Consider the following 13,704-nt stretch of genomic DNA (forward strand, 5'->3'; position numbering starts at 1 on the left):
TTCTTTTCTCTTTCTGTAAAATTAAAATACAGAATTAAAAACAAATAACACATTGCAAAACACTTGTGTGTGTACAGTGCTGTCAAGTTGCAGCCAATTTATGACAACCCCAGGAAGGGGCTTTCAAGGCAAGTGAGAACCAGAGGTGGTTTGCCATTTCCTTCCTCTGCAGAGTTTTCCTTGGAGGTCTCTCTTCCAAGTACTTACCCCGCTTAGCTTCTGAGATCCGATGAGACGGGGCTTTACCCCAAAAAACACTTAGCAGCAGTCTAAATACTGTGCAAACTATTAACCCATATAAAAATCAACAGAAACAGGAATAAAGTTAAGCAGATAAAATGTTCAGATCACCAGTGAAACTATTTAAAAATCAACAATGAGGCTCAGGAAAAAGCAGGAGAATAAACAAGCAAATGAACAAAACCCCAGGTCAACAAAACTGGGTTTTGCCCCTGCTCACAGGGCCTTTGGAAGAGAACTGTCTTCACCTTACTCTGAAAGGCTGATGATGAGGAAGGTGATAGATAATATTGGCTGGAACTTTCAGTGCCTGGGGCCGCTGCTGAAAAGGCTCCCTTTCACATGCCCATCAACCTCATCTCACTGAGGCCTACAGCACCAGATAGAGTTGCAAACTCTGGATTGGGAAATTCCTGGAGATTTGGGGGTAGAACCTGGGCAGGGTGGAGGTTGGGGAGGTGAGGAGATCAACAGGGTAAATTGACATAGATCCTACCCTCCAAAGCAGTTATTTCCTCCAGGGGAATGGATAGGGCTGCCAACCTCCAGGTACTAGCAGGAGATCTCCCTCTATTACAACTGATCTCCAACCGATAAAGATCAGTTCACCTGGAGAAAATGGCTGCTTTGGCAATTGGGCTCTATGGCATTGAATTCCTTCCCCTCCCCAAACCCCGTCCTCCTCAGGTTCCACCCCAAAAACTTCCACTGGTGGCGATGAGGGACCTGGCAAGCCCAGGAATGGATCTTTGCAGTTTAGAGATCAGCTGCAATTCTCTATAGGTGGTAGGGTTGCCAGGAACTGATCTCTATCGGCTGGAGATCAGTTGTAATAGCAGGAGATCTTCAGCTATTTCCTGGAGGTTGGCAACCCTAATAGAAAGTAAATGTCCTTCTAGCATTATGGTGACTTAATTCTGTCAAATATTTGTTCTAGCAATGTTGCTCCTTGATTATTGCACACCAAGAGGAAAATGTGGACATTATCAATAAGTACTAGGTCATTCTGGAATTCAGTGTAAAATATTCTGAAACTGCAATTCAGCACCTAAATAATGAGGTGGAAAACCACAAGAATAAATAAGATAGATCACTTCAGACATCACAATACAATCACATCTTTCAACAAAATACCTTTCAAGGACTGTCCCAAGTGCAGGAATAGGGCATCGTGTGACATAGGCCACATATTGTTGAACATGGAATTGCCATACTATATTCTCCCCACCCACTTAATGGGTCTCTTATTTGCACACTGGGCATTTTCCATCAAGTGACTGGCAACAGTATGTTTAAAGGCAGTATGGCTCTCAGCTCAGGATACATGGAACAAGCAACAGGAGATGGCCATTACCTTCAAGCTCTGCTTATGAGCTTCCAGAGGCTATAGTGAGAAACCAGGACCACACTTGGTCTGACCCAGCAAAGCAATCCTTATGTTGTTTTTGTTCTTTTACAAAAAGTATTGTCTGGGATCCATGAAATTACTCACAAATCTAAAAATCATGATACATACTTAAAAAAAATTAAAAATTGCAACAAAACAAAAGCATTCCAAGCAGTGATGAGTAAATACTCTTTCTTGAATAACAATTCAATCCTAACTTGTGAACAGCACCCTCAACCACTCAAAGAAGTTTTGTTGTTGTTGTTGAGCACTAAAACGATTCTCAGTTGTATTGCCTGTTTGCATATTTTTCTATTGCTTTTCTATGGTTGTTCTGTCTTCTTCCCTCATCTGCCTAACCATCAACAGAAGAAAAGCTGCCTTATATTGAATCAGACCCTTGGTCCATCAAGATCAGTATTAGTCATTTATGCATGGTCGCTTTAACCTCCTTTATTCCCCGTTTCAGCCAGGATCAAATTTTTCAGTATACACAATACCTCATTTAGGGTTGCCAGGTCCCTCTTTGCCACCGGTGGGAGATTTTGGGGACGGAGTCTGAGGAGGGCAGGGTTTGGGGAGGGGAGGGACTTCAATGCCATAGAGTTCAATTGACATTTTGAACTGTGAACAAATTATATTGTGATTATATTAGAGGCTCAACTCAAGAGAAAACAGGCCTTGCAGGTAAATATGAATGGATGGATGGATGGATGGATGGATGGATGGATGGATGGATGGATGGATGGGTGGGTGGGTGGATGGATGGATGGATGGATAAATGAATGAATGAATGAATGTTGTGCCATCGAATTGAAACTGACTCATGGAGACCCCATCCATGGGGTGTTCAAGGCAAGAGATGACCAAAGGTGTTTTGCCATTGCCTTCCCCTGCCTAGCAACACCAGTCCTGCTTGATGGTCTCCCATCCAAGTAGTAAACATGGCCAACCCTGATTAGTTTCCCAGCTCTGACAATTGATAGAATCACCAGACATTTAGCAACATAGCCCAAAGTATCACCACTATGTCCATGTAATCTTTGCATAGGTAACCTGGGCATGATAGTCACTTAACTTTGGCCCCACCTTCCCCACCTTGCATCACACTCATGGGCCAAATATATGGAGCATGATGTTATACTTCAGTTTTAATAAAAACTCTACAAGGAAATACCAATAATACAGGAAACCTTCTCAGTAGTTTTCACCACACAGGATAAAGAACAGATGTCCAAGAAAAAGCATACATATGAATTCACCCTCATGTTAAAAATATTCTGATGCACCTGTTTAAACTTGGGGAAACGACCAAATATCATCCTTGGGATAATGAAGTGAGTCCTATACTCTTATCCATCTTCCCCTTACTGCTATGGTCTGCTTTCCTTCTCGAAGTGCAGCAACTGGAGATGAGTGGTTTCTTAGGAACAGCATGGGGTGCAATGTGGGGGAATCAGTGGAAATTATTCTGTGATAGTGGAAGTGCCATTTGTGTGAGTGGAACAAGGTTAGGCTTTTCTCAGCATCATAGGCATTTTTGGGTTTGGTATGGGCACAAATATAGGACAGCAAGGTTGGGCATGTGGCTTGTGCATATTTTATTTTCACTTGCCAGTACTTTCCCCGATTTTGATATTTTACTTTTTGAGGCAACAGGGGGACTTGCGAATAACTGGAGATAATCTTAGAAGTCTTTTAAGTGCCGCAATTTCTCACTAGTTTTAATGTGATGAAACCAATCTCATTGATCGGCTAAAATTCAAGTGTATCGATCCATTTAGGTGCGTCTTGTGGAGTTAGACTTTTACACTGGGTAATAACAGTTTCCAACCCTGCTAAGTTGTAAATGCTAGCCTCTGGTGAAATCAAGTCTATTAAGGATGTAGAGGAGGTAATTTCACGAAAACATTTTAACTAGCCAAGGCAGTAGCTGAATTACCTTTTTTCTCCCTGAATACAAAACAGTCAGCTTTTCACCGAGATCATTAACTAAGGGCAGGACCTTAATGTCATTTTCTTTTGAAAACCTACCCTTAGAGAGACTCACTATTCTGGACTTGTTGAGAGAAAAGCATTTTCATAGGAGTAGGAACTTCTTGCCAGCAAAATGAGTGACCCAAGTTCAAGGGAAATGTTGCAAAGCATCAGTACAGGCCTGATGCTTGGACAGGGGCCCAGCAGTGCCCTGAACAAAGAGAGAAGGATCCAGGTCATTGGCAATGCATCCACTTCAGTGTATCCTTCCGGGTCAACTGGGGATGGATGCTGATTTGCACAGCCCAATAGCAGTCTGGTTGTGTAAGTTATAGATGAGTTTCTGTCAAACAAACTGTTAATGAATGCTAATAAAGGTGGCCTATTAATTACCCATTTCTTTGTGTTGGTCCTGTGCTGGGCTTTGGAAGTTCCTGGGGATTTGGGGGTGATGCATGGGGAGAGTGGAGTTTGGGGAGAAGAGGTAGCTCAGCGAGAATGCAATTGCATAGAATCTCTCTTCTGAAGCTGCCATTTTCTTCCAGAGAACTGATCCTCTGTAGTCTGGTAATCAGTTGTTATTACAGGAGAATTCCCGACTCTACCTGGAGTAGGGTTGTCAACCTCCAGGTACTGCAACTAACAATAACAGCATGAGGCTCACTCTATATATCACATTAAATTTACTGACTGAATTAACCACAATGAATTATAACAGAAATCATAATTAATTACAGAAATATTTATAAACAAGTTCCCAACAGGGTAATATCACCCAAGTCTAAGGTGGTAAGTCCGAAGAATAGTGGGTACTTTACCTCACTATAATAAGTCCAAATGAAAAGGGGATAGGGTCATCCCACTATGGTGAGTCCAAAGAAAAAAATGGGTTGCTTCACCCCAAACGGAAGATCAAAATAAAGAAGTAAAGGAATAAATAAAGAAGTAAAGGAATATGCACTTCCGGGCATAAACCTGGCCGTGACATAAGCATGTCGTGTGCAACCGCCCAACCCCTCCCCAAAAAACTTCCTGCCGGTGGAGAGGGAGGACCTGTAACCCTAGTAATGCAGTGGTTAGAGTGCTGGACTAGGTTCAAATCCCCACTCTGCCATGGAAGCTTGCTGGGTGGCCTTGAGCTAGTCATACACTCTTAGCCTAACTACCTCATAGTGTTATAAAGATAAAATGGAGGAGAGAAGACCAATATAATCCACTTTAGGTCCCCATTGGGGAGGAGGTCCAGGTATAACGGAAGTAAATGAATAACTTTTTTTAAGTTGATCTCCAGTTCCCTCAAAGAAAATAAACTTGCTAAGTTATTTGAATATCTAAGTTATCTCCATTTTTGTTTTGCTGTCAATTTACAGCCAATTTATGGCTACCCTCTAGGGTTTTCCAGGCAACAGAGGTGGTTTTCCATTGTCTGCTTCTGCTAGAACACTCAAAAAGCAGGGCAGCAGGCCTACTCTTAAAACTGTCCATAAAGTTGTCACACTTTGTTTCACTTTAATCAATACCCCCAGGCCTCCATCCCACATATTTTATGGGCAGAACTTTGGTTATTATTATTAATGTTATTTACAGTCTGCCTCAATGCAGATTACACAGAGTAAGTCAAACACAATAGACAGGATGGTGCATCCAATGAACAAATCAATAAAGTTTGAATTGTAGGAATTGGAGAACAAGTAGAAATCTGAAAATAGAACAGAAACAAAGATGAAACCAGCTTTAATCACTAATATGATATGTTGAACAATGCAGAAATTACCTAGTAGAATCATACTTAGAGCAACAGTTTGTACTATACACCGTATTATAGTCCACAGTCCCTAAACATCAGAATTCATAATTGATTGAACATGCACAGAAATCAGGTACATGCACAATGCCTTAGCAGAACATAGAAAGGAATTACTAAGTCTCTGTTTTATGCACACTGAAAGTTATATTAATCATGTCCAACTGAATAATATCATATATTCTAACTACTATATGGAGACAATAAAAACATAATAAAAATTCATAAGAAACTGTGGAACAAGAAGATTGAAAAACTATATTATCCCACGAAGGAAAAGAATAGATTCTTCTAAATGGGAAATGCATCCAGATTCTGATCAGTAGTAATTAAATGTAAAATTAATTGTAACCTCTTTGCAAATCTTTTTATAATCATGTTTGACATTCTAAATGATATTTTCACCATTAGCATTTTTTGCTGTTAAGAAACAAGACTTCAGTCAAAACCATTGATAAGTATAACATATGAAGTAAATGGCTGGATAGATCAGAAAAAAAGAATATATTATATTTGATGTATTATAGAACAAGAGCTCTTGAATGACTGGGGCTATGTTAAAATATGAAGATAATGTCTTTACAAAATCAAATGAATTTATTAAATTCAGTTATTGAACAAATATCTCAAGGAGCACTGGTGTTTTATAAAGGGGAATAAAACCCAATTAATGTAGATGATATACTGAAAAGCCAATGTGCTGTAGAAGTCTTCAAAGTCAATCTAACAAAATCAACCAGAAAAATCTACCATACATCTTGTTAATTACATACTTTGAAATAGAGTAACTACAAGAGTTAGTTCAACATGATTACCAACAAACAAATATCAGACTAGAAAGACAGTGAAGAATTGTTTAGGGTTCAGCACTAATAGCCCATTCCTGACCTTTCGGCTGCCGGGGATGGTTAGCCAAGCCGGCACCGGCATGTCACTTCCAAAGCTGTTTCCCAGCCACCAAAAGGCTTTAAAAAGCCTTTTGCCAGCTTTTAAAATTTAAAATGGGGCATTTCGCCCCATTGAGAACAGTGAGGCAGCTCAGCAATGCTGTTCTCCCCACCGGTGTGCTGGGCTGAAAGGGGACAGGAAGTTGCCTACTGGCAGCTCCACCCCCCGGCATGCCCCGGGAATGCTCCTCAGGATGCCAGCATGGGGCTTTGCACTGTGGGAAACCAGTGGAAGGCCCAGCTGATGTCCCTGGGTGGCATTGCTGCAGCAGTACTGGGAGACCAGTGTCCTGGCCTCCCTGCCAGCATTGGGGCCACTCTGTGTGGCATAAGTAGCCCGGGCACTGGTGCACTGCTGGCGCAGCCCCTTTTTGGCCTGCTAAGGACTTTCGTCCTTGGAGGTCAGGAATGGGCTGTAAGCCAGTCACCTGAAAGAATCTCACACCTATATGAGTGGTGTTCTAGGAATGGTACTTTAAAGAGAGAGGTTTGAGATCTGTGGTACATTGTTGGTGTCTGATTTTAGATTAGATGCTGAAGTTAATCTTTAAAGATCCTAAATATGCTCTTTAAAAATCAGTAGCAGTGATCAGGGATCATATAACTTTTCCTTACACTCCTGATATTCTTGGGAGTCGATGCACAAGTATTGGAATCAGTTTGGGCTAGGTTCTTCCCCCAGGGAGGGGGAACAAAAATGAAGTGAAAACTAAATCAGGGGGTAAACCAAAGTAGTATGGGGCAAAAACCGACAAAAAGAAAAAAGAAGAAGAAAAAACACGTGGAAAAGCTCTTAATTAGAACCCTTCTTCTTGTAAAGCTAGTTTTCTGTCTGCAGTGGGGTTATCAAGAGTTGCACCACATTATTGTACTGATTGTGTAGCTCACAACCATTTGACCAATTTTGGTGCTCTCTTGAGAGGTCAGTAATGGTTTTGTATTATTTCACTGTGTGGAAGAAAGAAGCTAAGGTCCAACACACAATACCTTTTTTTATTCACACAAATAGGCTAATAATACTTTTGAGGGGGGAATATTATCTCTCTTGCAGCACATGGTATGCAGTGGTCTGGAATGTATAGATTAAATATGTGTGGTCACAGACTTGTGAAGGGACATTGTTGGCTGGTTGAACTTGATGAACATTTAGATTCTCAAAACTCTGTAGGATTTTGTGAGTTCACACATATTTACATTATTATTGTTCATTTTTTTAAAAAAAAATCATCTTCCAAAGAGTTCAGAGTGGTATACATTACTCTCCCTCAATGCATTATACTGTCACAGCAAGCATGCAAGGTAGTTTAGGATGAGACAGACTGGGCTAAGGTCAGCGAGTGATATTCACAGAACAGTGAACATTTGGAACCCAGTGTCTCTGTTTCTAGTCTGGTTAAAATACAATGGCTCTGTTTAAGTTTGCATGTGTGAATGTGAAACAGCCATCAGTCAAACATTACAGACAGTACCACAATATCTCCTCATATCTCAGGACTTTTCAGTGAAGGCAGTTCACACATTCAGCTGAGTTTCAATAGGTCAATAGGATATTGAGCGCACATATACACTAACAGCCCATTCCTGACAAAAGTCCTTAGGAGGACAAAAAGGGGCTACACTGGTATTGCCCCCCCCCACACACTGATGCCTGGGCTACTTACATCAGAACAAGAAAAAACACACAGCACGGGGCTCACTGATATAGAAGCCTGGGCTACTTACATGGCACAGAGTGACCCCAATGCCGGCAGGGAGGCCTGGACACCTTGCCATGGCAGCACCATCCAGGGACACCAGGTGGGCCTTCCACCGGCATCCCACCGGTGCAAAGGCCAGTGCCAGCATCCCCAAGGGTGTGCTGGGGGCAGAGCTGCCAGTAGGCAGCTTCCTGTCCCCTTTTGGTCTAACACGCTGGCGGGGAGAATTGCATTGCAGTGCCAGCTTTTTGGCAGGTGCAGTCTTGCTGTTCTCTATGGGGCAAAATGCCCCATTTAAAATTTTAAAAGCCAGCGAAAGGCTTTTTAAAGCTGCCGTGGTGCCGCCATGGTGCTTTGGCCACACCATCCCTGGCTGCTGAAAAGTTAAGAATAGGTTGCCCGCCATTTGTTAACCTCTCTGTATATGGTATTGCCATCCAGGCCCAGGCTAGCCCAATCTTGTCAGATCTCAGAAGCTAAGCAGGTTTGACCCTGGTTAGTATTTGGATGGGAGATCACCAAGGAATTCCAGGGTCACTATGCAGAGGAAGGCAATGACAAACCACCTCTGTTAGTCTCTTGCCTTGAATCCATACAGGGTCACCGTAAGTCCGCTGTGACTTGACAGAACTTTACACAGAGACACATGGCATAACATGAAGAAATGTCATAGTTGAACATGGAGGTGTTCTGCAACCAACAAGGTCATCATAGTGGCAGATGCCAGAACAACCACAGGAACAGCTGTGTACTCCCTCTTTTAGAGCCTAATTTAAAAATTTCCATGTGAAGATTTTTCACATTGTGGAGAAAGGATTGCCAATTTATACTTGTCAATATCCTCTACATGATCAGTAGAGGAACTTGCTTGGCTGCTGTTGGGCCCCTGCCTGGGCCGTGCTTGTGAGACGCAAAGAAGACCCTACTATGATTTTGCTTTTCTTGTTCTTCTGATCCATGTAGCATTGAGTCTTATTTTAGGTGGGGGGAGAATTACTCTCAGAAAATGTTTATCTCCAGTTGAGTAAAAGAGCTTTGCAACACATTAGGCTGGAGGCTTCTGTGTATACAGCTGTATAGCTAATTATGAACTAGGGCTTCTGTTTTTATGTGCTGCAGAATAATGTTTGTACACACAGCACCCATCGCAAACAAACAACATCAATAACTTGGGGGTGGGGAGAGAAGACCGTAAACAATCGAGTATAAAGAGTAATTACAGCGATGTTTGCACAAGCTGCAAATCTCGAATATGATTATGTAAAAATGGAAAATTGAGATTATATCCTCTGCTTTCAGTAAGCCTTGCTTAAAATCAGGCTTATCATTTGAATATCTAAATGTGTGTTTTCATTTTCTACACCATGGGAATAGCATGGATCATTTGGCTCTGCTCTGATAGGCAAGGGATCAAGGGATCCTCAGCTGCTTGAAAAACGTGTTATGTTTTGTTTTAAAGGAAGGGACAATTGGAATTTGATACCATTTTCTGGATTTCAGTCACTGTGGCATTAAATTGTGCTTCACGAGTCATTGCTGAAGGAAAAAAACTGTACCTATGAACGTTCCTTACATCAAGTCAAACCATTGGTCCATCTAGCTGTCTACTCTGACTACTCTGATTGGCAGTGCCTCTCCAGAGTTTTAGGAAGAGAAAGACCATTCCCAGCACCCAAACACAAGATTCTTTAGCTGGAAATATCAATGACTGAATTACAGATTCTATTATTATTATTTTTATTCCGACTGGCTATATTAGAGAATTCCTGGTTTGATTTAGCTTGGTCTTACGAGAATTACACTCCTGAATCTTTATTTTTGTGCCATTTTCTGTTTTCACATGGTTAATTTTCCCCAGGAAAATGTGTGCATTTCCCACTGTTATTTGGTACATATAAGTAGAATGCATATGTATTGTCAAAGGCTTTCACGGTCAGAGTTCATTGGTTCTTGTAGGTTATCCGAGCTGTGTAACCGTGGTCTTGGTATTTTTCTTTCCTGACGTTTCGCCAGCAGCTGTGGCAGGCATCTTCAGAGGAGTAACACTGAAGAACAGTGTCTCTCAGTGTCAAGTGTGTAGGAAGAGTAATATATAGTCAGAAAGGGGTTGGGTTGAGCTGAATCATTGTCCTGCAAAAAGTATCAAAGGTAATGTGCTAATCATTGTCCTGTAAGTATCAAGATAATGTGCTAATGAGGGTGTGGTATGTTAAAATGGAACCATTGTAAAAGTTTAACAAATTACAGGAAAGAAGACAGACCAGTCCAAAACTTGACAATGAACGGATTATCTTCAATCTGACAGACCAACAACTCTCACCTGAAGAAACTTCCATTTTAGCCAAGGGAGGAAACTTTGCAGTCACTCCCACACAAATTCCGGTGGAAGACATCATTGCAAATGTAGAAGCTGCCATTCGTAATCTACCTGAAGAAGATGCTGAGGAAAGACAGCAAGAATTCTATGAAAAACAAAGCCCCCCGCTAGCAATATAACATGCAAGGAGAGAAACACCATCAAGACCCTCAATGCACCATCAAGACCCTCAATGCAGATCCAGAAATTATTCTACCAGCTGACAAAGGCAATGCAACAGTGATCATGAAAACAGAAGAATACAAAAAGAAGATTGAGGAACTTCTGGACCCTGCCACATACAAAAAACTAAAACGAGATCCAACTTGCAAAATTACAGGAAAACTAGCATACTGATCAAGAATTCCACTCTTCATCCGGACACACACGAAAAACTATGCAAGACAGAAGCACAACCACCACGATTATATGGACTACCTAAAATTCATAAGGATTCCGTCCCACTCCGACCCATCGTGAGCGCCATTGGTTCCCCAACATATGAATTAGCTAGATATTTGACCACCCTCCTACAGGACCACATTGGAAAAACCACTTCTTACATCAAAGATTCAACTCATTTCATCAACAAAATCAGTCCGTTGAGGCTCAATCCACAGGATATATTAATCAGTTTTGATGTTGTATCCCTCTTTACCAAGGTTCCAGTAAAAGACACAATCTCATTGATTAACCAGATTTTTCCAGAAGATATAACAGCCTTATTTCACCATTGTTTGACAACAAGTTATTTCCTATGGGATAAAGAATTTTATGAACAGATTGATGGAGTAGCTATGGGAAGACCACTCAGTCCAGTAATAGCAAAGTTTTACATGGAATATTTTGAAAAGACAGCATTAGAATCGGCCCCTTACAAACCTACAGTCTGGTTCAGGTTCGTAGATGATACATTTACTATTTGGAGCCATGGTGAAGAAAAATTAATGGACTTTCTAAACTATCTTAATAATATCCATCCAAATATTCAGTTTACCATGGAAAAGGAAATTGAGGGTAAACTCCCATTTCTTGATACCCGTGTCATCCGTAAAACAAACTTTCAGTTAGGTCACAAGGTCTACTGGAAACCAACTCACACAGATCGCTACTTACACAAAAACTCAAACCACCACCCCCGACAGAAAAGAGGAATAATCAGAACATTAATGGACAGTGCAAGACAGATCTGTGAACCACAGTTTCTCAAGGAAGAAACTAATCATCTAAATCACGCACTACTAGCAAACAGCTATTCCAGAAATGAAATCAGAAGGGCCATTAAACCAAACAAAAATCAGAAAACTAAGGAAAAACAGTCTCCCATAGGAAAGTTATTCTTGCCATTTATTAAAGGAGTCACTGATAGGATGGAGAAACTTTTGAAAAAACATAACCTACAAACAGTGTTTAAACCCACCAAGAAAATACAACAGATGCTATGATCAGCAAAAGACAAAAGAGACCCCCTCACCTCTGCAGGAGTATATCGTGTACCTTGCAACTGTGGACAAGTTTACATCGGGACAACAAAATGCAGCATACAAACAAGGATAAAAGAACACGAAAGATACTGCAGACTTGGCCATCCTGAGAAATCAGCAGTGGCTGAACATGGACTGACACAAACAGGACACAGGGTCTTATTCCAAGACACTGAAAGACTGGACAATTCTACCAACTATTTTGTCAGATTGCACAGAGAAGCCATTGAAATTCATAAACATCAGCACAACTTTAACAGAAAAGAAGAGAGTTTAAGAATGAATAAGGCTTGGCTTCCTGTCCTAAAAACCTCCAGACTAACAAAGACTACAGTCCACAATAGCCATGCAGATTAGCTTTGGATTTCACACAGTAACAGATCACTTCAGGATACAATGGTTCCATATTAACATACCACACCCTCATTAGCACATTATCTTGATACTTACAGGACAATGATTAGCACATTACCTTTGATACTTTTTGCAGGACAATGATTCAGCTCAACCCAACCCCTTTCTGATTATATATTACTCTTCCTACACACTTGACACTGAGAGACACTGTCCTTCAGTGTTACTCCTCTGAAGGTGCCTGCCACAGCTGCTGGCGAAACGTCAGGAAAGAAAATACCAAGACCATGGTCACACAGCCCGGATAACCTACAAGAACCAAAGAATGCATATGGTATAAAAGAAACCAGTGGACATGGCATGCCAGCAACAAAAACAGGCCCAATGAAAACGCTCACAGTGACAGTGTACTAAAACAAGAGGGAATGAAAAAGAGTACACTTATACATTCCAACCCTGATCCTGGGACCTTTTGCATAGAAAGCACGTGCTCTACCACTGCGCCATAGCCCTCCATCTGATCTAAAAGTGTAAATAGACTGAAACATTCTTCTAGTAGTTTGGCTCTTCTATAATTCCTTTATTCAGATGATACTTCCCCGGAACAGTTAGGAATGGTTTAGAGACAGCAATAAAAATGCAGACAGTTTGAAACTCGTCGATAAACTGTACCGTTTGCTAAATATTAAGCAGAGCAGTCTCTGCAGAATAGCTTCTACTGCTTTTATTTTTAAATGAATGCTCTTTTCCTTTTTGTAATTAACATTGATATATTTATTGCCAGGCTTTATATGTGGATACCTTTAACTTTTACAGCCTAATATTTTTCTATTTTTATGATAAAATGGGCAGATATGGAATGAGATGCCTATGATTGATGCTATAGACTTCAAGAACATTTTAAGGGAGGGTGCCTTCAGCTTCATTAAAACCAAAAGTAGTTATAATAAAAATATACTTTGTTATTGCAATAAGAAGGTATCTAAATGTGTTTTCTGCATTTTATTCTAAGCTTTTACAGTAAACAAAGTCTTACAGAGATTGCTAGATGCTTAGAAATATTAAGACTGCATTGGTCTGCCACTCTCCTGCTGTGGCAGAAAGACACAATAGAAAAATAATATTTAATGTCATCACAATTGCGTATATTCAAACAAAATGTACCCAGATCTTGTACATCACATGCTTATAAACAATGTAGAAAAGATAATGCAGATGCATGTTTAGGGTTGCCAGCTCCAGGTTGGGAAATACCTGGAGATTTTGGGGACGGAGCCTGAGGAGAGCAGGGTTTGGGTGAGTCATGCCATGGAATCCAATTGCTGAAGCAGCCATTTTCTCCAGCTGAACTGATCTCTGTTGGCTGGAGGTCAGTAGTAATAGCAGGATATCTCCAGCTAGTACCTGGAGGTTGGCAACCCTATGTACGCCACTAATGAATGGATGCTTCTTCGGCTT

Source organism: Euleptes europaea, chromosome 6 (assembly GCF_029931775.1).
Source record: "Euleptes europaea isolate rEulEur1 chromosome 6, rEulEur1.hap1, whole genome shotgun sequence".
Classification (NCBI taxonomy): domain Eukaryota; kingdom Metazoa; phylum Chordata; class Lepidosauria; order Squamata; family Sphaerodactylidae; genus Euleptes; species Euleptes europaea.